This window comes from Chiloscyllium plagiosum, unplaced genomic scaffold, assembly GCF_037043375.1.
Source record: "Chiloscyllium plagiosum isolate Xiang-an unplaced genomic scaffold, Cpla_swu_hap1 HiC_scaffold_30, whole genome shotgun sequence".
In the NCBI taxonomy this organism is placed as follows: Eukaryota; Metazoa; Chordata; class Chondrichthyes; order Orectolobiformes; family Hemiscylliidae; genus Chiloscyllium; species Chiloscyllium plagiosum.
In genome coordinates, this window is record NW_028270168.1 from 25,821,377 (window position 1) to 25,835,824 (window position 14,448).

The 14,448-nt window shown below is 40.6% G+C and overlaps 1 protein-coding gene across 1 annotated transcript in view; it reads right to left on the reverse strand.

Moving 5' to 3' along the window:
- Nucleotides 1–3,549: 3,549 nt before the first annotated feature.
- The window catches only part of ldlrap1b (low density lipoprotein receptor adaptor protein 1b), a 79,523-nt gene continuing 68,624 nt past the window's right edge, over nucleotides 3,550–14,448 (reverse strand). Inside the window, exon 10 of the transcript XR_015752146.1 lies at nucleotides 3,550–3,647. The gene's annotated coding sequence lies outside the window, so the exon portion shown is untranslated. The remainder of the gene's footprint in view (nucleotides 3,648–14,448) is intronic.

The window sequence follows — 14,448 nt, forward strand, 5'->3', positions numbered from 1 at the left end:
CTATAGGAAATACTCAAAGGAGTGAACTCCCGGATCACAATAATGTTATTGAACATTTTTCTTACGCACTCGGCTCTAAGTTCAAACGCATCTCGCCATATACTATTCAAACAGCTGCATATTGTCAGGGGTGGGGGAGTTTCTATACACTTTAAATTTCTACAAATCTTACAAAGTTTTGGTGCACACTTTGAGTTACTGACCAGCACAACGAGAGACACCTTCCAGAATATTTCTACATTAGAGTAAAGCGCACCAAATTTGGCGAATTTTCCAAAGACCTACTTTTTCTTTCACCAACGAACATATAACGCGCACTGGAACCTCTAGGCTTTACTTTTTCCTCATCCTAATCTTTAAAATAAAAAAAAACTGGTAGCAACTGTCTCACAACGCTCCTTCCAACTTTCCCCCCATTGAAAGTTACTGCAGGCTGCGCACGCAATCCATCAACAAGGTTGTCAGGCCATTCGGCCCACAGCTCCTGGATACAGGTGTAGCCAGGCTGCGTGCGCAGTCCTCACCTGTATCATGGAGCCTGTTCTCGGATTGGGGAATGGGTGGAGAAGTGGATATTTGGATATGTTCTCCATGTTGATGGCCTTCTGAAAAGTGGATACACTTCACTGTACAAAAGGTCCTGATGGTAAACTGAGGAAACCCTGCTGACTGAGGTTTTTGATGATAAACTATATAAATGTATGTAGATTTGCTGCTTACGAGTTACTAATGCGACACCAGTATTCGCCAGACTCTACCATTGAAGTGGCGGTGTTGCATTACACACTTTAAAGGTATTTCATTGACTGTCAAGCACTTTAATGGCATCTGAGAATATGAAAGGTGCTATAAGTACAATTTCCTTTAGTTAAGAGGGATTGGAAACAAGTTTTATCTGCAGTGGAGGATTTTTTTTAGTTAATAAGTAAAACAAGACAGTGTGAAATGAACAACACATAAAACATCTTTAACATAAATTGGTGCAAAGCACTTCACGGGCACAGTATAAAACGAAATGATGCACAAAGATACAATAGGTCACATGATCAAAACTTGGTAAAATACTTCAGATTTAAGGAATATCTTAAAGGGGGAATGTAATATGAGATGACAGAAATCTATAGGAAAGGAATTCCAGTTGTTATAGGACATGGGTAACTGCAGACACACAACCAATGGTGGCGTGATTGCATATAAACATAGCAGCAAGAGTAGTTCCTGGAGCCTGCTCTGTCATTTAATAATGATTGATCTGATTGTAACTTCAAATCCATATTCTTGTCGACCACTGTCAACTTTTTACCCTTTGGTTTAGCAGAGATCTCTCTACCATTACCTTAAAAATATTTAAGGGCTCTACCTGGTCAGGAAGACTTCCAAAGACTCATTACTTCCAAGGAAGAAAAATAATGACTTCATCTTTGTCATTTCATGGCACTTTATTTTGAAACAATGACTCATTGTTTTAGATTTTCCCAAGTAAAAAATCTACCTCTCCATCTATCCTGTCAAGACCTCTGTCTTATTTGTTTCAATCAAATCACCTCTAAACTCCAGTACATACAAGCTTGCACTATGCAATTGTTCCTCATAAGACAACTTCTCCTTCACCCACTCCCCCCCAACCACCACCACTATCGTTCCAAGTATTAGTCTGGTAACCTTCTCTGCATTGCTCCAATGCATTGGCATCGTTCCTTAAATAAGATGATCAATACTGTATACAATGCTCCATAAATGGTCTCATCAGCCTATATAACTGAAGTAAAACTTCCCTACTTCTGTATTCAATTTGGCTTGTGTTAAATTATACCCCTTCAATTAGTTTTTCGAATTATTTGCTGTCCCTGAATACTAACCATCCATGATTTATGCACATAGACACTCATTACATCTGAAAGCTCGCTCATGTTTCTTTTTCACTTTCCATCCAAAATGGACAATTTCCTATTTTCTATACCATTGCCTATTTGCCATGTCTTTGCCCATTCACTTACTCAATCTTTTTGCAGCTGCCTTATCGCAGAGGGAAAAACAGTAGTACTGCTTGGAAATTAACACGTTGATATATTGGAGCTCCATTTTGAAATACACACAATAAACTAGACCAATATGTGTTATTAATAGGTTTTACTGGTTTATTTTCCACTATGGTGTCCTCTTCACAACTTATTTTACTATCTATCCTTGCGTCACCAGCAAATCGGGGTTGCTCAAGAAGCCTGAGTGTTGTGCTGCTGAAATTGATTACGAGGCCCATAGAATGAATTCAAGTCAAGGGGAGAATGTTAAAATCAAATTGTTGCTTGATCAGGAGCCAATAACAATCAGTGAAACTACTAATATGTAAACTAGATTTGATCCAAAGTATAAGGGAGAAAATGATAATGCAAAGGAATAACATGAGGGGAGCAAAGAACAGATGGGGAATGAGCAAAATACAAAATGAATGAATGTGAATGGAAGTGTATTTGTTTCATGCCATCAGTTTGTCAATTGCAATTCCTTCTCCTCCTGAATCTGTATGTTAACATCTAGTGTATCCAAATACTGAGGCAGCAGACCCAAAGGCACCAGTAAACAACTTGATTGGTGAAGCAACTAAATTAATTCACTTTAAGAACTCTAATTAGATTTTTTATGCATTCAATAGCTCTGCATGGAAGAAATTATGTCAAGATAATCAACAGGCAGCATAACTTCATTGGCACCAAAATACATTTTAACCATTATTACAGGCTCTGGTGCACATTCTTGAAAATTACCATGGGGAATTTCTAATCTAGACCTTTCAGTAGAGACCTCGGTTTGAAGACTCTTCTCCCTCAGGGGTGCTTTACTAAACCATGCCTCATATCAGGCATGAGATCATTTAAATACAGGAGACATATTTCTGTTCTCCAGAAAGACACTGCAATGGTTGAAGAGTTAGGGGGACAGACATGAAGTAAGCTGGACTGAAACTTGTCCAATTTAGGTCACCACTCTGAGCTCTGTACACAGCTGTACTTGCAAAGAATCTTCAGTTTTGCCTCCAGAGTGTCTTCTACTGACTGTTCATTATTGACACCAATATGAAATAAGTTGCTCCTGCATCTAGTGGAATTGATGTAAAACATGGAACAGATCATGATTAATTAATTTGCATGTACTTATTCCGACTAGTTTCTCTGATATAACAGCTCACTGGGAAATGGTGGTGAGACAGGAAAGCAATGGAGCATGGCTTCTACAAATCTGGGAGGATTGACACATCTGTCCTACCGTGAACATGTGTGTCTTGTTTATACTATAGTGTTGGTCACACTTATGGAGGCAATGGCTCAGTGGTATTTGTGCTAGACTATTCATCCAGTGACTCAGGTCATATTCTGGGGAGCTGGGTTTGAATCCTGCCATGGCAGGTGGTGGAAATTGAATTCAATAAAAATCTGAAATTAACAGCCTAATGATGACCATGAACTGTTGTCCATTGTCAAAAAAAAACCCCATCTGGTTCATTAATGTCCTTTCGAGAGGAAACTGCCGTCCTTACCTGGTCTGGCTTACCTGTGACTCTGGTGCTACAGCAATATGGTTGACTCTTAACTGCCCTCTAGAGAATAAATGTTGAGCCAATGATGCCCACTCCAGTGAATGAAAAAAATCTGATGGAATAAAAATTAAGTAATGCAATTGGTATTGCCACACAAATGAATCTTGGTCAACAGTAATTAAAGCACTTTTACATAGATAACTTCAACAAACAAGAGAAAAAGAACTGAAACTGCTGAATATCTGAAATGAAGTCAAAAATTGTTGGGAATACACAGCACCCTATCAGTTGCCAACAAAAAGAAATCATAGATTCCATGCAGTGTGGAAGCAGGCCATTCAGCCCGTCAAGTCCACAGTGACCCTCCGAAAAGCATCACACCCAGACCAATCCACCCTATCCCTGTAACTGTGTATTTCCCATGGCTATTCCATATAACTTGCACATCCCTGGACACTATAGGCAATTAGGCATAGCCAATCCACCTAACTTGCACACCTTTGGACTGCGGGAGGAAATCAGCGTACACCCACGCAGACACGGGAATATGTGCAAACTGCACATAGACAGTTGCCTGTGGCTGGAATCAAACCTGGATCGCTGGTTTGCCACAGAGCAATATTTCTAATGCGGATTCTTCAACAACTGAAAAATTCATTTCAGGCCTAAATCTTAATAAACTATCTAGAATAAATATAAACTATATATATCCCACTAAATGATTCATGTTATCTACTTTGAAATTGTACAACTAAAATCTGCTGACATCCAGCTCCCACTAACCCCATTATAATGGTTCTGTTCGCCGAGCTGGGAATTTGTGTTGCAGACGTTTCGTCCCCTGTCTAGGTGTCATCCTCAGTGCTTGGAAACCTCTTGTGAAGCACTTCTGTGATCTTTCCTCCGGCATTTGTAGTGGTTTGAATCTGTCGCTTCCGGTTGTCAGTTCCAGCTGTCCGTTGCAGTGGCCAGTATATTGGGTCCAGATCGATGTGCTTATTGCTTGAATCTGTGAATGAGTGCCATGCCTCTAGGAATTCCCTGGCTGTTCTCTGTTTGGCTTGTCCTATAATAGTGTTGTCCCAGTCGAATTCATTTTGCTTGTCATCTGCGTGTTTGGCTACTAAGGATAGCTGGTCATGTCATTTCGTGGCTAATTGGTGTTCATGGATGCGGATCGTTCGCTGTCTTCCGGTTTGTCCTATGTAATGTTTTGTGCAGTCCTTGCATGGGATTTTGTACACTACATTGGTTTTGCTCATGCTGGGTATCGGGTCCTTCGTTCTGGTGAGTTGTTGTCTGAGAGTGGCTGTTGGTTTGTGTGCTGTTATGAGTCCTAGTGGTCGCAGTAGCTGTCAGTGGCTGTCAGTTCAGAAATGTTCTTGATGTATGGTAGTGTGCCTAGTCCTATGGATTGTGGCATGTCCTCGTTCCGTTGTCTTTCCCTTAGACATCTGTTGATGAAATTGCGCGGGACCACTAGGACTCATAACAGCATACAAACCAACAGCCACTCTCAGACAACAACTCACCAGAACGAAGGACCCGATACCCAGCATTGGCAAAACCAAAGTAATGTACAAAATCCCATGAAGGACTGCACAAAACACTACATAGGACAAACAGGAAGACAGCTAACAATCCACATCCATGAACACCAATTAGCCACGAAACGACACAACCAGCTATCCTTCGTAGCCACACACACAGATGTAAAGCAAAATGAATTTGACTGGGACAACACTACTATTATAGGACAAACCAAACAGAGAACAGCCAGGGAATTCCTAGAGGCATGGCACTCATCCACAGATTCAATCAATAAGCACATCGATCTGGACCCAATATACCGGCCACTGCAACGGACAGCTGGAACTGACAACCGGAAGCGACAGATTCAAACCACTATAAATGCTAGAGGAAAGATCTCAGAAGCGCTCCACAGAAGGCTCCCAAGCACTGAGGATGTCACCTAGACAGGGGATGAAACGTCTGCAACACAAATTCCCAGCTCGGCGAACAGAACCTCAACAACGAGCACCCAAGCTACAAATCTCTCACAAACTTTGAACCCCATTATAAGCCCAAGAGCAATTTCAAAAATGGTCCTTTTGTTCAATGAATTCATTTTGCAATCACTACTTTTGTTTTACAGAACTTCAAATAAAAAAATGGATACTATGAAAACAAAAAAGTATAGCTGTTAGAAAAGATATACCACAGATATACCTGTCTGTATTGTTGACTTCTACCAGACGTTCCTGAAGGTAAGTTCTGTCTCTAATGGTATTTGCAAATGAGTTTTCTTCCAACATTCCCCTCACCATATTAATGGCATGAACATTCAACTAGGCAACTTATTGCTGCTACAGATTTAAACTACACAAACGTTAAAACCTTTGTCTGTGACCATCCTAGATACATTTAGGCGGCAATTACATATCTCAGTCTTTTTCTTACAAAGAATTAACTTTTCAAACTTTATGAACTATAGCATTTTGCAGCAGTCAATTTCTTATACTCTTTTAACCTTTCACGTCTGTGGAGACTATTGCAATTCCACATGTCTGGAATGATTGTATGGGACTTTATATAGAGGAATGAAGAAGCTCATCATCTATCTGCCAGCAAGGATCTGTTTTCTCCAGTGCAGAAGCTTAATGTTTACTTAGCTTGTGTAACTAGTGCAGGTCAAAAATGAAAATTACTACCCTTCAGGTTGAAAGCAATCATGGCTACAAAAGAACATTTCTTCACAAAATACTTCACAATGTGACTTACATAGGAAGAGGATTGTGCCAACCTGCTTCAAATTTTGACTTTCTAACCTAGTAAATTCATGGGGTATCATTTGTCAGTAGTTGCAATATTTGTGCTGTTAGTGATTGATGTTTTATTCTTTTATTATTTAGATATATTTTGTATGCTTCCTACAATATCAGCAAACATATTTGCCATCATTATTCAATATTCATAAACAGTTTCACAGAAATTGCTTTATGTGATCCATGTTATAGAATAACCCTCCCGTGAAGCACCCTGCAATGTTTTGAATCAATAGAAGCCTTTTTAGAATGTTGCCTTCTGTTTACATGCAGATACTACAGATAACCTGCCAATCCTAGCCTCTAGGATGCAAAAATTTACTCAAAGCAAAGTTCAAATCTGCTTTTAGATTTAGTGTGGTGGAGGTATCATTTAACCCTTACAGTCTAAAATCTCAATTTTCCCAAATTGTCTCCCTGTTGGCCCATTGGCTTCAATCCAAGATAGTCAATATAGTGGTAATGTCCTTTTCCTTTTTTTCTCCATCACACACTGACACTGACTAGGTATCTAGCTTAGGACTGCGTAATCGCCTTGTGTAATAGCTGAGACATGGTAGATGTAAAATCACCAGTTGGATGACAGCCGGGACATAGGATACAATTCTAATCCATGGATGTATTGGTATATTAATTCCCAAAATCCATAGTTCCTCCCACCAGGTGGTAGTCTCTATACATTCAGTGTCACTGGCTAAGGCCTGAGTCTACTGCTGAACTGTATGGTGTCTATGATATACTCAACTTATCTCATCCCAGCTCAGCGTGAGGTGTTTGGGCGAATGTGAGGTAACATAAGAGAACTAGTCTAGGTACTGTGTCACACAGTACTTTCCTCAGGTTGGACAGGAATTACTTTTACATGTTTCAATCAATTCTTCCTTTGCCACACTTGCTGGCACCAATCGGTGGAAGCACATTAGGTGGTTGTAAATGGGGCAGGATTGATTGTTCTCATATTGAAACTCCTGTCATCAGCTGGTGATACAAAGTCTTCCATCACCCATGTATACAATTTGCATTGGCTCTTTTGCTATTCATATCATCGCCATCGTACAATTAATTGTACCATTGAATCTGCAACATGCCACTTGCGATATATCAATAAGGACACGTGACTGATGAAGATTCAACACTATAGGTCATTATCCTCCATCTGCATGTCCAAAAATTGAAAAGACCTAAAAACCAAAGTCTTTTTCAAAAACAGACCCAAATGCACCTGTAGAAATGCTAAGTTTGAGCCTTTTGGAAAAACACTCTGCTTAACCCAAACAGGCCTAAAAACACCGTTTTTTCCCAAAAGCCCAATCTCAGCATATCTACACATTCCTTTGGGTCCTTTGGAAAAAATCTTCACTTTTAAAGGTTTGTTCGGTCCAAGTGAAGTTTTTTTCCAAAAACCTATACGTATTTGGATCTAGCTGAAAAACAGCTAGTGCCAATGTTTTTTGAATGAAAGGTTCCTGACCTGTACCTCTCTCTGGTCTATTACTAACTATAGTAACCTGTATTTCGAGGGCAAATGTCAGTACATTGCGATATCTGCTATAATGATTTCCATTTTTTACTCTGTATAACGCCCTGCTGAGTGTCATTTTAGGTATGACAGTATGAACAAGACAAATCCAAATAACAAATTATTACTTACTGTACATTTCAGCAGTAGTTCTATATACACGTTAAATCCCTGAGCTAACAATCAGTCAAACCATGGCTGTGTTGTGAAAGGCTAAAAGCTGAGCATTTGATATTCATAAATGAGCCATATTCTCATAAATTTATCTCAACTTTTCATGTGTTTGTTCAAATATCCATGATCCATAGATGAAGAAAATATTATCCCTACTTGAATCATCTGATATGTGTTTACTCATCTCAATCAATTTGTTAATGGAACCTGCATGACCCTCCAGCATAGTGGTCACACTTTGTATTAGACAAGCGTGTGTCTAAATAGATATCTTAACTTCTTTGCCCCTTTTTAACAATTTCCTTAAGCTGTAAACTTAGTGCTCAGATCTTTTGGTCCACAGTAGCTAAATCAATTAAATTAACTATCGAAGTTAGACTTCATTTGGAGTACTGTGAGCAGATCCGGGCACCATACTTGAGGAAGAATACTTTGGCGTCGGAGGAAGTACAACATAGGTTTACAAGAATAATACCTGGACTTCAGAGGTTAAGTTATGAGGAGAGATTATACAAACTAGGCTTGTTTTCTCTAGAACTTAGTAAGTTAAAGAGTGAGCTGATTGAAGTCTTCAAGATATTAACAGGAAAAGACAGTGTAGCTAAACTATTTCCACTGGTTGGGGATTCTCAAACTAGGGGGTAGAACCTGAGATTTAGGGCCAGACTGTTCAGGAGAAATGCTGGGAAGCACTTCTAAAAACATAATCATGCCCCACATACAACCACAAGAGGTTTGGAACTCTCTTCCACAAATGCAGTTGATGTTAAGTCAGTTGTTAATTTTGCTTCTGAGAGAGATAAATTTTTGTTAAGTAAAGTTATCAAGGGATATGGGCCAAAGGCAGGTATATACACTTAGTTCACAGGTCAGCCAGGATCTCACTGAGTGGCAGAACAGGCTCGAGGGGCTGAATAGCCAAATCCTGTTCTCATGTTCCTATTTAATATTATCATGGTATTTGGGTGGCATGGTGACCAGGGACCTGGATTCGATTCTAGCCTCAGGCAACTGTCTGTGTGAAGTTTACACATTCTTCCTGTGTCTAAGTGGGTTTCGTCTGGTTGTTCCAGTTTCCTCCCACAATCCAAAGATGTGCAAGTTAAGTGATTTGGCCATGCTAAATTGCCCATAGTATTCATGGATATGTGGGCTCGGTGCATTAGTCAGAGGTAAATGTAGAGGAGGGGAATGGATCTGGTGGATTACCCTTTGGAGAGTTGATGTGCACTTGTTTGGCAAAAGGGCTTGTTTCCACACTGTATTCTAAAAATTCTAATAGTTTATCAAACACACTTCGGCCTGTTCCCTTTACAGGTCAGTAGCCATTTTCCATGATTTAACTGAGCCGTTTCCACCATTAACTGACCCATTAAGGTTGTATCCTGTGTTGTGAGTATGGATTAAGCACTGTAGAGGCAGGGTTATGTCAGACAGCTTTAGAACTATAGGTACCAACTCATGGTGTACATTATAATGCAAGATCTTATCATTATTAATTAGCCCAAACCCATTTTGAGGCATTGTAATATCTGTGGTTCCTGACCTTCTATTTGTGGCAAAATAGTACTCATTCATAGAGGGAGGCAAGTCAGCAGGGAAATTGGATCCAGTTATCCATCCTCAGTTCAAGGTTTGATCCTGTCTTTTGGTCCGACATTGAATCAGCACACCCATATTTGGAAAACACTTGTCCCTCCCAAACACATCCATTTAATCAAAATATGGGCAATTGTCAGTATTATTATTGTTCCCAGGCTCACCCTGAGTCTGCATGTCCCTTGCTAATGCCTCAGTGAATATCAGACTGGAAATGTTGAGGGCAGTTAATACACACATATCTATTCAATGAGACACTGATCGTAGTTATCTCCCGTATGTCAAAACACCAGATAAGTGCCTGTGGGAGAAAATCCGCTTCCCTGCATGGGCCACAAGGAACATAAGGAACCATGTCTGCCTAAGCCACAACAGAAAGTACCCAGAATGCCTCAGCCTTGCAGCCAAATAGGCTAGCTAAGACACTAGGCAGCAAACAAGAAATGACTCAAGCCACTTCCAGACTGGGGAATACACTTCCTTGCCCTCAGGCACAACTGCTCCCAAAGCTCTAAGGCAGCCTTGCTCCTCACACATGCTGGAACTCAGGATACTGACATACAGGATGCTCAGACTGAAAGGCAGTATGGTACCTTACTTGGGAACTAACCACAATGGAAATCCATTGATGCCAGGATGAGAAATATTAGCACCTACTCTCACAGAGGATCGGAATCTCCTAATTCAATCACGGACTGATTGCTGCTACCGGATGGCTGATTGTCCTCCCATTGATTGTCTTTTACTCTTGAGTGTACTGTAATTCACACCATTATTACTGTATCCCTAGAAAACTGCCTGTGCCCAGTGCTTGAGGAAGAGTACCTTGATTATTCTACAGACTGTCAATTCTGTGTCAGCCTAGTCAATTTCTCTTTCAGCGATATCGCTTGTAATAAACAGCTTGTCAATTTCACCTGATCCGTGTTGGTGTGGTCTCTGTTCAATTGGGTAATTTCTCCGACAATGTCAAACCTGGTGTTTCATCATCCAGTGTGACCATGGGAACAGCCTATGAGATTGACGGCCCTCAACTTCTGATACACCATGGGCTGCAGTCACTTTGGGCTCCACAGGTATCACCACTCCTCTGTATCTCTTAGACAGGTGCCCTCCAGAAACATAGGCCGAATTAGATTTGTTTATAATTATCATCCTAATCATTAGGCTTAATAGACTGTGTGTCTTCATATTAATTAGCCTGTGACTGAAAACACATTTCCAGTCCTTGCCAAGTGGTTAGCTTATGATCATTATATCCGTTCTGTATATTTTTCTTTCGGATTCGGTACCTACAGAATCAGGATTCAAAGTTGAGTTAGTCTGTAGAGTTGTATCTCTTGAGCTGTGTCCAATGCTGTCACGGCCCCCCTTTCCCTTTTACATGTATGCAACACATGTATCACTGGTCATTGTTACTTCATATGACTCTGATACCATATGCAAACCCTGTTTTTTTGGAAGCTATTCTGACCATTACCTTATCTCCCATACTGGATACACCAGACTGTTCCACTGTCATCTCTGCCGTTACATGATGATATCATGCAGCAACTGATGGTCTCTAATCTCCTGATGCAGTTGTTTGCACAGTTCCCTCATGAATTACTTCCCTCTGTGTCTCATCAATTCTACTTCCTCAGGCCCTTTAATGGCATTTCCTGGCAGTCTTATCGCCCTAGTGCTATGTGTCAATCCAGTCATAGGGCTGGGTGTTGCTCTGAGTCCCATCAGGATATTGGATAACAATTCCACCTACTCCACCCTGTTTCCTGAATGGCCTTGGCCAGCACTTTCTTTGGAGTTCTGCCCATTTGCTCAAGTATGCCTGAACTTTGCAGGGTGGATAAAGCATGTGAAACTTTTCTCTTATGTCCAGCTAATTACCAACTTCCTTAATCAATGTGTACCTTGATTAAAATCTAACAGTAATGGTATGTCACACTGGAGAATCATCTCCTTTAGCATTATCCATTAGGGAAATACTTCTACCCATTTAATAGATTGGTCAATGATGACTAAACAATATTGTTTACTCAAATGCATCTGTATCTGTACCTGTTCCTATACAGCCTCAGTCGAGGTTGATGTGACACATGGACTTTAATGGTTCTGTGTTGTGCTGCATGCGTGTCAGACATTGTTGGCAAGTTTTATGACATCTCTTCCCAGTCCTTGCCTATCCTATCCTCTGTCCCAAGGTGGGCCATTATATTTACGTCAAATATTTTGCTGATACTTTTGGGTGCAATTACATTCCTATCCTTTTGCTAAATTTCATTTCTATTTTTAACTGATACCTGGCTTTCCCAATTACATGTTTCTTCTTTTTCAGTGTCTCTGTGTAACTTTACCATATTGTCCTCCTCAGATCCAATTGCTGCTGAAGCCACCTGATACCACAGATCAGTTCCTGCAGCATCCTTTGACCAATTCAATAGGGTCTCCAGATGCTGGTGACTTTTGACTTTTATTACTGCTGCAATTTGGATGGCAGTTTCACACCCTCCACTAATTCCTTGATCATGGCTTCATGTGTTTTGTATCCTCCTCCCAACCTGTCCAGCTCCACACAGCCTTGTAATTATGTACTACTCCAAAGGCGTATCCCAAGATGGTACAAATATTAGTTTTTTTCAAACTGTGCTGTATGGAAAGCCTCCTTTGAAGCTATCAGTTCTGCTGAATTTGTCCCTGTCAATTTGTCCTGACGGGGATTTGTCTTTCTCCATTGACAACAGCCCATCTTTGTACAGGGACCATGGAACCCTCTTCAAACAGGGAAATGTCTACATCTTCTAACTAATTTTCTCCCACAGTTCTCAGACTTTCCTCATTTATTTTCTGCAGGCAATTATGCTCTGATTCAATGACATGTTCTTTCCCCACTGATAATAAACTCTTCTCTGGATTAACCCTGGAGTGACGGACTTTTAGTTATTGTCTCTTGGCAATAGCAAAGCTTCACACTCTGTTCACCTGTTATCTGACATGGTTTTCAGCTTTACCCATGTTGAGCTGTTCCACCATGATAAGTTTTGTGTGCAATAGCAACTAACTTGTCATTACTGTGTGTACACGGGCTTTCACCGTCCAGGGTGCACAGTTTATTGCTACTCCACATCAGGCACTCCATTCTCCATGAGGGATATTTTAACTGAAAAATACCCTACCAGTCTCACCCTACCTCTATGCTCTTAAGCTAACACAGTACTGTAAAATCTTTCTTCAATTGGGTACACAGATGGAATGGTTTTCCCATCCAAGGTCATCCCAGTGCTAGTGCCCAAGTGAGTGCTTGTTTCAAGGCCTAATTCCTATTCCTCTCCACGGTTTATCAGAACTATGATGCCATCTCCCCTTCGTCAGTTCTTGTAGAGCTGTAGCTATTTTAGCGAGTCTGTCCACAGGTGTACTGCAATAGTTAAAGAGCCCCATCGTACCCAGGGCACATCTACACCTCTCATCATTCTCTCCATTGCCTCTTTTCAGATGTGGGGAAGTTCCCATTTATCCTTTGATACCACATAGCCAAAATCCTGAACTTCCAACTTCCCTAGCTGAACTTCCTCTGGATTGGCATTAAAAACAGCCACTTTTAAGAAAAATCCTTTGTGTTCATTAGCAGTCTCTGATGCAGTCAGAAGATTGCCCACGTTGGGTCACTATGCTGCCTTTACCTCGTTTGCATGGCTTAAAATGTCATTCATCACCCAGTGAAACAGTCCCTAGATAACTCAGCTCACAATGCATTAAAGGTTAGAGTCTGTCAGTATCTCAACCTTAAGTAATTGTGTGAACTGAGATGTCACCTTTTTTTAATATAAAACCTTAAGTTACCTTGGGACTGTGACTTGAAAGAAGTTGTGGGATTTACATACTAATGAATCAAAACCTGCAACCCCATTCTAAGTGATTAAAGACTTAACAGCAATCTAGGTTTGTTCAATACATCGTATCAGTTTCATGACAATTTGATCTTTTAATATAAGTTCTGTGTCTTATGATCTTGCCCCACTAGCTATCTGACGAAGGAGCAGTGCTTTGAAAGCTTGTACTTCCAAATAATCCTGTTGGACTATAAACTGGTGTTGTGAGATTTTTAACTGTGTCCACCCTAGTCTAACCCGGCACCTCCACATCATGATTTTGCAGTCCTACAAGCTGATTAAGGGCCTCTGTTTTGCTAAAGTATCCATTCCCATGATATTTAAAGGGAAGCAATGACCCAATGGTGTTATCACTAGACTATTAATCCATAGATACAGGTAATGTTCTGGGATCCCAGTTTCAAAACCAACCATTGCAGATAGTGGAATTTGAATTCAAAAAATCATCTGGGATTAAGAGTATAAAGATGACTGTGAATCCATTACTGTCTGTCAGAAAAACACAACTGGTTCATCAGTGTCTTTTAGGGAAGGAAATCTTCAGCCTTACCTGGTCTGGCCTACATGTGACTCCAGACGCACAGCAAAGCGGTTGACTCCCAATTGTCCTCTCAATTGAGTAGTTAAGGATGGGCAATAAATACTGGCCTGGCCAGTGATGTCCACATTTTCATGAATGAATAAAATATTATCTCTGTAGTCTGGCATTCCCAGATTCAAGTCAGAAGGACTAGACACCATCACCTGCAGGGGAATAGCCTCACACTGTTTTGCTCTAAGATCCCCATCACGGTTCTTGTCATTTGAGTACTGGGAAATCCAAGTCCATCTAACAAAACAATGTACTGTCAGTCTCCCAACAACATATCAACAAACATGTGGGGTTCCCCCAGTCCTGGATGTTCT